This window comes from Peromyscus maniculatus, chromosome 2 (genome assembly GCF_049852395.1).
Source record: "Peromyscus maniculatus bairdii isolate BWxNUB_F1_BW_parent chromosome 2, HU_Pman_BW_mat_3.1, whole genome shotgun sequence".
NCBI classification, from domain to species: Eukaryota; Metazoa; Chordata; class Mammalia; order Rodentia; family Cricetidae; genus Peromyscus; species Peromyscus maniculatus.
Genome location: NC_134853.1, coordinates 91,814,275 through 91,824,902, shown reverse-complemented (window position 1 = coordinate 91,824,902; position 10,628 = coordinate 91,814,275).

The following is a 10,628-nucleotide window of genomic DNA, read 5'->3' as shown; positions in this document are numbered from 1 at the left end:
GGTGGGCATGCATGTATCCATCTCCACCTGCCTGATCCTAATGTGAGAATATTCTTGACTTTCATCTTTTAAGTCAATCACAGCCATTTTGCATACATCCACCAAGTGGCTTAACTACCTTTCTGTATGGCTTGCCTTTCTTACTCTGCCTGCTTTTTTTTAACCTTTCTAGAGCTTTATTGAGAGAGAAAGGGAGAGAGAGAGAGAGAGAGAGAGAGAGAGAGAGAGAGAGAGAGAGAGAGAGAAAGACCGTGTGGAGGAGAGAGAATACGGAAGGAGAGGCGATACGGAAAGAGTGCCTGCTTTAATTTAGGGAATGGGTCATTATCTTTTACCCACCCTAGTAAACTTGGCTTTATTCATTCAATAAACACATGTACAATGTATTCATGGATGGTTTACCATGTTTCAGGAACTGTCCAGTGGGAACTGGAAAGGAAGCTTTTCTGGGTTCCCTTATTGATATCCTGGTCTAGTTGGGGTGGGACAGGGTGTACACTGATGTCTAACAAGTAGGGAATTTACTTATTTTGCTAAGCACTAGATAGAATATTGGGAGGCATAGAATGGCTATGAGAGTGTTGAGGATATCTCACTTATATAGGGTGGTCAGACAAGGTTTCATCAAGAAGGTGCCAAGAGCCAGGAATGAGCCTCAATTAAGAGTGCATTGTGCACTGGGGAGGGGATCGGGCAGAGGAAACACAAGGTACTGCTTGGAAACAGGAAAGAACCACTGTGATCAAGGTATCACAAGACTCCTGTCTAAGAGGGTCACAAGGAAGGTGAGGGCAAACTGAGATAGCAAGCGGATAATCCTGAGCCCACAGTTACTAGACTCCTCCCTTGCCTCTCATCCTTCACATGAAACCAGGTTGGACTATGTGACAGCCACTCCTGAAATTGCAGGGCTCATATTTCTCTCAGGATTGTTCTCAAATGTTGTGAGAATTTGACCATTCAGTCTAATGACCAATAGAATGGAGCGCGTTGGCTCAATAGGCCCGATTTCCTCCTAGGATAGGTGGTGCTTTAAGAATTGAGGGGGAGCCAGGTGCCTGCGGTGTGGCACTTTGTGCAGCCTTGGTGCGGCGGGGAGAGGCTTGGACCTGCCTTGGCTCGGTGCCGAGCTCTGCTGACTCCCCATGGGAGACCTTGATTTGGAGGATGTGGAGATGGGGGGTGGCTGGGGAGGGAGGGCTGGGGAGTGGGAGGAGGGAGGAGATGGGATCTGTGGGTGGCATGTAGGGTGAGTAGAAAATTTCTTAATAAAAAAAATGGAAGAAAAAAAGAATCAAGGGGGAAAGGGCCTCACAGCTGCTTGGATGGTGGAAGGCTTCTAGACACCATGGCTCGGTGACCTGGTCTGGACCTTTCCCCATTCCTCCCTGGTGGACAAAGAGTCAGCGGCACCACTGCATTCTGTATTTGTGAGTGTGTTATATCAATTTCTTCTGTGGACTGCCACTTTATCTGGTGCCCAACGTGGGGCTCGAACCCACGACTCTGACATTTAGAGTATCATCCGTAGACTGCCACTTTAAACTACCTATGCAAATCTTGGTTATTGGACCTGAAAGGGCCCCATTTCCTTCTCCTATTTTTTATCCCCTGCTCCAGTAGCCCCTGAGACCAACTTGCCAACAGACTGCCTTTATTCAGTGCCTAGAAGAGACCAGCCATGACTGGTTTTCTTGATTCAATGTTACACAGTCAGTCAGAACATCTGCTGTAGCCCTCTCATCTATGGTGACCAGGCATATTAAAATCTACAATATGTATTGATTTGTTTATATTTCCATAGGTCCCCTTTCTATTAACCCAGCAAGTATTAATTTGATAACTACTATGCCTTGGGAGGTAGACCCAGATAAAGTCAAGAGACTGACCTTATACAGGGGAAGAATTGGGACTCAAGGAAAAGGCTCTTGGTAATAGTGGTCAGGAGAATATTTCCCATGGTCAGACTTCCTCTGGATGTGGTTAGCTCCCCAGCTTTGGAATGTTGAAGCCTCACTGGACCTTTGCCTTGATGTAGGTAAGTAAGCCAGTGACTGCAACAGCAAAGTTTTAGCTTTCCAAAACCAGACTTTCTCAGTAGACTCTTTGCAGGTGCTTCTGGGGTGTAGATCATCCTCACATCTCCGAATTAGAGACTATGTTGAAGCAACTAAGGAGCTTGCATTCAGCGTGTTTCTCTAGCAACTCCCCGCAAATCCTGAGGCTTGAGACCTCTGTGACATCAGAAGAGAGTGTAAGATGGGGACAAGCTTCCTGCATAACATGTGGGAACCGAACGTCACATTTTTGGCTCTTCTAACAACTCCCTTGCTGGATGACCTTGGGCATGTCCTTTCTCCATTCTAGGCCTGAGTTTCCCCACATGTAAAACAGAGGTTTTATTTGCCACCTCAGGATTTTGTGAAAGCATACAGTCCTTTAATAAAAATAAAACAATCTAAGCTTTACATATAAGGTTCCCCTTTTTTCATAATTCTTTGAAAATAGAAAACAGCTCAGATTTCATGTAATTATTATTTTACTTAATAATTTTAATTCCATGCATGGTGTTAGGTTTTATCACGGCATTTTCAAAAGTAAATTTGTTTTTGTTAGATGTTTTCCCTGTATGCGTTTATTTTTGTTTGTATTTTATGATGGTAAGAACACCTTCTGTGAGATTGCATCAGCGTCGCACAGGGGAGTGTGGTTAGCCACTGGCAGAGCTGTGGAGCAAATCACTAAGACATAGTCAAGGTGACTATCTGGAAACTTGGTGCTTGGATATTGGTGACTCTTGCTCTCTCCCAACCCAGCCCTGGGACCCATCATGCCACTCTCTGCTTCTATGAGTTCTACTATTTAAGAAACATCATCTAAGTGGACTCTTGCAGTGTCTGCTCTTCCATGACCAGCTTATTTCCCTTTGTGCAATGTCCTCTGGCTTCACCCAGGAGTGCATTCTCTCTCTCTCATACACACACACACACACACACACACACACACACACACACGCACACACACACGCACACACACACACACACACACACAACATATATAATACATCATATATATATGATGTGTGTGTGTGTGTGTGTGTGTGTGTGTGTGTGTATTTGGTGTCCATCCACCTGAATGACAGACCGTTTAAGCTGCTTTCACATCTTGACAGTTGTGAGTAGTACAGCAGTAAACGTGGCACTGCTAACATGAGTCTGAGTCCTGCTTTCAGTTCTTTTGAGGGCCCCGCATCCTGTCCCCACATCCCACCAGCATTCCCAGCAACACTGCACAGTGCTTCCAATTCCTCTGAACATGCTCTAACATTTACTGCCTTTCAGTGTTTTGATAATATCTACCCTAAGAGTTACAGAGTAGTGTGGCACCAACAGCTCTCTGCCTTTTAAAGTAGCCTTGGGTGATATTTGTGTTCTAAAGACTAGTGGCAGGCATAAGAGGCAAAGGCATGAGGTTTGTTGTAAGTTCAGGGCTAGCCTGGACTACACAGAAAATTTTGGGTTTGTAAGGGGTAAATAGTGAGACTGTCTCAAAATCATGACTTCCAACACAACCCCCAAATCAAAACAAAAACATTGAAGTTCTAAAACATTTAAAAAGCATATTTTAAAGAAAGAAAGAAAAAGAATAGACGAATTTTAGAGATAAACTCAAAACCCTACCGTAGGTGACACTTTAGAAATAACTCTTGCTCGGCCCTCGGTTTCCTGTGGGTTCCCGGAAACAAGAGTGACTCTGGTATGTCTTCAGGGATCTCTCCAGGAGGCAACTACCTCCCAACATGGAGGAATGCTGGGTCTTTGGAAAGTGGAGCAATGCGAGGGTGTGGCTTTCTGAAAACAGATGGCTCCTAAGCAGATGTGTGAAGAGAGGTATTGGCTCAGTGCAACTCCTGGGCACAGTGCCTTTGAGAGAGGAGGGGCAGGGCTGGGCAGAGGGAGGACTCGGCTACCCTGCCTTTACAGCAGAGACCTTCTGAAGCTTGTCAAGGCAAGGAGAGAGCCAGGTTACAGAAGCTTTTCTTGGGGAAAGAATGAGCACTGGTCCAGTCCAGCAGCTTGCTGCAAGAAGAGAAGCTCCTGAGGGAGAGGCTTTGAGGACCTCTAGCAGCCAGTTCTCTCAGAGGAGGCAACAGAATTCTCTGCTGTCAGCAGGAGTCCCTGGACAGCATCCATGGAAGCTCTGAGTATGATCTCACCAATCTTTGGCTGATTGGTCATTCATTAGAGCGGGTTCATAAAGGCAAGAACCAGGTTTGGCTTCACCTTCAGATCAGTTTATCTCCACGAATTCTGGAATGGGAATGTTTAATTTTACTTTTCCATGAATAAGTGAGAGAATATGAAGGTGAAATTTACTCAAAATAAAGAATTGTTCCAAAGGATATAGTTGCCTTGAGAAAGGCAAGGAAATCCAAATATTTTGGTTCTGTATTCCAAACTTTATGCTGGACCATAAACAGTGAGGACTTCCTGAGTGAGTAAAACTAAGTCACCCAGAAAAGTGACTTATTGTAAGACAGGACCTTCAAAAACAGAGCATATCAAGATCAAGGTGTGTGGTTTAAATGAAATATTCCCTATAGGTTCCCATGCTGCTTGGGAAAGTTGTGGACCCTATGAGGTGGAGCCTAGTTGGAAGAGTGGATCACTGAGACTGGGCCTTGAGGCTTCATAGTTCAGCCTCACTTCCTGCTCATATTCTGTTTCCTGAGTGTGGGTACAATGTGACCAGCCAGCCCCATCTTGCCCTGTGCTGCCAAGCCTTCCTCCATGAGGGACTGTATCCCTCCAGATAATGTAAGTGAAACATAATTCCTTTCCCCCGTTAAATTGCATTTGTCAAGGTATTTTATCACAGCAACTAGAAAGTAACTGGAAACAAATGGAGTGTGAATAGGGCAGAATGTCATCTTGGTGGACGGACAATGAGAAATGCTTTGAAGGATGAGTGGGAGTTAGCCAGTGTCTTAGGTAGGGTTACTGTTTGCATGATAAAGCTCCATGACCAAAGCAACTTGGGGAGAAAAGGGTTTATTTTGCTTTATGCGTCCACATCATCATCACAGGAAGTCAGGACAGGAACTCTAGCAGGGCAGGGACCTGGAGGAAGGAGCTGATGCAGAGGCCATGGAGGGTGCTGCTTATTGGCTTGCTCAACATGGCTTGCTCGGCCTGCTTTCTTATAGAATACAGGACCACCAGCCCAGGGATGACAGCACCCGCCTCGGTCTGGGCCCTCCCCCACCAATTAGTAAGAAAGAAAATGCCCTACAGGCTTGCCTACAGCCTAATATTATAGAGGCAGTTTCTTAATTGAGGTCTCCTTCTTTCAGATGACTTTAGCTTGTGTCAAGTTGATATAAATCTCTCAGGCACAAACACACCACACACACACACACACACACACACACACACACACACACACACACATACACATACACCCCTATTGTGGCACTTTTTCAGTTTAGGCCAAGACCAACCAACGAGTGTGTGTGTGTGTGTGTGTGTGTGTGTGTGTGTGTGTGTGTGTGTGTGTGTGTGTGCATGCCTGTGTGAGTTTACATGCATCACATTCATAAAGGTGCCCATGGAGACCAGTGGGTGTTGGATACCCTGGAACTGGAGTTACAGGCAGTTTGTGAGCTGTCTGATGTGCATGCTGGGAAAGGAGCTTGGGTCTTCTTCAAGAACAAAAAGTGCTTTAACCGAACCATCTCTCCAGCTGCAAGAGAAATGTTTTATACTTTGATTGCGACTTACACAGACTTAGTGGAAGCAGAAAACTTTTGAGTGGCTTTGGGAACGGGATGATCCGATCTCTGCCAACCTCAGCGGCATCCACTGGAGTAATCATGGGGACCAAGGGAGAGGACTGTGTCTTCTGTGGGATTGGCTTAGTTTAGCACAGCTGTCCCCCCTGCCCTGTCACATGGCTTTTCTTCAATAGACTCTACACTGAAATCACTGAGGACACAGATTAAAATTTCATGGTGATTAAAGAGCTTCTTCCCTCTACCCATGCCTTTCCCAGGGGTTTAACCTCTAATTAGCCAAACGTTCATTTTCTGGGGAGTTCCAGCATTTGCGATGTAATGTGTTAGTCCAAAAAAGAAACCAGCATCGTATTTTAAAAGTCACAGTGGCAGTTGTTTTGGGTGAATTACCATTTATACATTTCCATCTGTGAGTATTTTTCTGGAGTACCACCTGCTTTCCACACTTTGGTAGTAGAGAGTCCAACAGATCTTATCTCAGAATACATGTATTTTATCTATAGTAGTTTCAGCAACTTTTTTATCTCACAAAATAATCTCCCTCTAAATACAAATCAGCATTTAGAGCTGCAAATAGACATGTATGCTTTAAATTTTTTCCCCAAAATCTCTTGCCTTGGAAAGTCAATCTAAGGAAAGAAACTCACAGTGACAATGACGATGACAGGAAACCTGAAATAGCAGGCCTGTCTTGTAATAAGAGAGCATCTATGAGCCATGGAGGGGGCAGAAGAAAAGGCTGAGTGTCACTGGGAGTCAGGGCGCAGAGAAACCCTGTCTCTGAATCCAGGGACCTGAGTTCAGACTTCCTGTGGGTTTTTGCTCCCATGTGGCACTCATTAGGTTACTTAATTTCCCTGACGTTTGTTTCTTCATCTGTCAGCCAGGGATAACACTCTCTGAAGAGCTGAAGCTTGATTCTCCCCAAGAGAGATGCCTTCTGGGCGTGTCTCCATCTAGTGCAGGCTTCTCATGCTGCAGGCATCCTGGGGGAACACACCTACCCAGTCACTCTCAGCAAGTAGCCTCCATTGGATAAGGGCAAAGACCTCTGGGATTGAATTCTTTAGGAATATGCAGAGAGCATCCAGAGCCCGAGAATAGATGATGAGCACCTTGGCAATTAATTGAAAGCACAGTTTTCAAATGACAATAAACATACTAATATAATAATAATAATAATAATAATAAATTCCAGTTTCATTTTGGAATTTGGAATTCAAAAGGTATTTTGCTGGGAGCTACGGGCACTGCCTGCCTGTTTCCTGGAGGAATGACTTTATCCTCCTTTGGCTTTAAGGGACTGTGGCTTAAGGGAAAGAACTGATTGGAAGGTCATCCTCACCTTTACAGGGAAGAATAGAAGCTATGTAAAGCTGTCCAAGAGAATGACTGAAACGGGATGGCTTGTTTTGACCTGTGCATACAAGCAAATGTGCAAATACCATGGGGAAGATGGTTGCTAAGCAAAACATGCCAGGCATCCACTGGGTAGGAGCATAGGGATCGTGGAGGCTTCACTGTATTGGCTGGGTGATTGTATCATGTATCCCCCAGACTGAGACCTTTGAGACTGCAGGAGTGCCATTGATAATTTCCCTGGGAGGGCAGGACGGAACAGGAGGGCTGCCAGTGCTCAAAGCGATCTATTCATAATTTCCCATCCCTTGATTCCAAGAGCCCCTGACATAGAAGACACATCATGGATTTACTGACAGCCTTGAAACAAAAGAAAAATTATATGCATCCATTTTAGCATACATGATGATTTCAGAGATGGTCACCAGATGTGGATTAGAATTGAAAAAAATTAGGTTTTTGCATTTTGAGAAACTAGCATGTTAGAGCTCTGAGGGGTGAGATAGGAAGGAAGCCTCTTCAGCCCTGTCACCCACACTCTTATGGGACAGTGGCTCTCTTGCTCTGGGCAGCACATGAGGGAGTACTGCTTGTGGTGACTGGTCTAGATTCTGTCCCCAAGCCCATCCCAAAGGCTGTCCTGATTCTGCCCCTCTCACTGACCATTTATACAGGCTGATCACAGCCACCAACGTTGTTAAGGAGACTCATTGCTTCCTTCTTTCTTTCCTATGATGCCCCATTGCCAGGTACTGGTCCCAGGTATGTGCAGAAGTGGCCTTTCCATTTCTTTCAAGAGGTGGGAGTTTGGTGAGAGACAGCCAAGCAAACAGAAAAAAAAAATCACAATGGAAAATAGAGTGAAGGAGGATCCAACCAAGGACTCCCTAGGGGGACGATGCAGAGCAAGAGAGACCTGGATGAGGGGAGTATCTTCTCCAACATGGTATCCACAGGACACCTCACCCAGGGGCATTAAAGTAAGTTCAAGGTTAGTGTGAGCTAATGAGACCTTGTCTCAAAAATATGGAACAAAATGAAGTATAGAGGGTGAGTCAGATGAGAAGAAAGAGTTCCTGGAGTTACTGGAATGGCTTTGCTGGGCATGGTCAAGGCCAGAATGGCCAGAACTCCATCGAAGTGTGGAAGAGGGCCTAGAGTAGAGGCCCAAGGGGAGGAAAGAGGTCCTAGCACAGAAGGCCTGCTAGGAGATGAATAGATTTCCTTTTAGAAGCATTGGAAAGCAACTGCAGGGCTCATATGGGAAAGGGAAATTCACAACTCTGATTTGTACTACAAGCTGAAAATCACAGTGGCTGCCATGGGTATAATGGGTAGAAGCCTGTAGAGTGGCTGTGGGGAGGAAGGAAGGAGACTAGTGTAGGGACCACAGTGGTGCCCCTGACTCATACACCTTTGGAAACTCTTGCTTTCGACAGTATGGGTTGTTGCGCCCATCTCTGGAAACCTGGGTCCGGATAACTGGCCCAGCCTTGCACAGCAGAACCTTATCTAGTCACCCATAGGAAGATCTCAGGACACTAGACAAGGGAATTTTTAAATGTTAGATAATCCTGAGAAAACCTGCTCCAGATTATCTTTGCTTTAGCCATGCAAAGAATGTTAGCCAGACAACAAGTCGCTGGGAAGCCAATGGCAGTAGGGATGAAGGTCTTTGCAGACCTTACCCTGGCCTTTAAGGGGACACATTTACAAGGCAATTTAGAAAGTTGCTGTTGTTTTTCCTTTTAACTCTTAAAAACATTCCTTGAATTGTGGGGAGAATAGGACCTACCCTGATGTCTGCCATCCTTCACTGTCTCCCTTCCTCCCATCTCCCTCCTCCTCTTCTCTTTCTCCTCCTCTTCCTTCTTCATGTGCGTGGTATATGTACACACTTGTATGTGTGTATGTAGAGGTCTGTGTGGGTGCGTGGGCTGCTGAGAACAGATGTTGTTGTTGGGAGTTTTGTATTTTGCTTTGTATTTTGAGACAGTCCATTGCTGAGCCTGTAAATCACTGGTTTTATTTAGCTGGCTGGCCAGTGAGCTCCAGGGACCTTCTGTCTTTTTGTCTTCCTGCATATCCCAGCTCTGGGATTCTAGACATATATGGCCATGCCCTGCTTTTTCCATGGGTGCTGGGTATATGAAGTCAGGTCACTGTGCTTGCACTCAATCATCTCCCTAGCTTCTGTCCAACGTTACCACAACAAGTTTGCTAGACATCTGAGGTGGCTAGTGGGAGGGGAACATCTATTTGTACTCACATGTTCTGTCTCTTGTTCCCAGTGGAAACAAGATGGAAAAGTGTCTCATGCATGTCCATAGAGGAGGAAGTGCTCATCTGACTGATCACGCAACAACCGTAGGACATGGTTTCCTTTGAGTCTATTTCAACAGACTCTCTAAAAATTAGTCTCACTATAGTGAGAACAACAAAGGTTCAGGATGTTGAGTGACCCTTCTTCAAACCTTGTGCTTGGCTTCAACACCCCAATTTTTACCATACTCCAGCACTCTGCTTGGATTTTAGTCTTTCATGGATCTCTCACTCTCCTCTACCCCAAAAGCTTTGCACACAAATCTCCAAATTCCTTGAAGGCCTTTAATACCACCCCCCCCCCACACACACACAACTGGCCCATTTTCTTTGAATCTCAGCTCAGTGCTCACACTGTGGGTGGCTCTATCTAACTAGTCTCCCTAAAGTAGGTTTTCTCTCTTGTCACCCGCTACCTCCAACCTGGCACAGTCTGCCACCCTATTATTTAACTGTTTGTGTGAAGGATGTTCTTTCTAGAATGTAAAGACAGAAATGACTTCTCTCTATCTCTGTCATCATCTCAATGCCCAGCAACAGTGCTTGATAAGTATCAGAAGATCAGCCAATATTTGTGAAGTGAATACATGATCTTTTGATTGAACAGGCTCAGACCCTCATATTAAAGAGCCCAAGAGATTAGAAATCCCCACTGCAGCCTGCTATCTCTAGAACTATGAGCACAGGAGTATGCATCTCTGCTCCTGGAGAAGAAGCCCCTCAGCTGCATAGGGAGAGGCTATCTTGAAGAAGCAACACTTGTCTTGCTCTCTGGTCCCATTCTGGAAATTAGCCATCTGCCATTTTTTCCTGGGACACACACTATTCCAGACATCAAGTAGACTTCACCACCTTCCCATGCCAGCTGGAGTCTCCAGGGAGCAGCCCTAAATCACACAGCCAGCCCTAGGTGGGACTGTAACCTGGCCTCGGCCATATATCTCAGGCATGTGGTGTGCATCGTATATCACCAAGCTCCATAAAGCCTTCCCGCACCTGGGGAAGCTGCTCGAAGCGCTTCGATGAGCAGCGGCTTAGCTCGGGAATAATTGCCCTCATCTGTAACTTTCCCTCCACCCCAGGCTGTCTTTATTCCTTTCCACTCTCTCCTTTTTACTTCTCACTCTATTTTCCTTCCCTTTAAACAAAATTA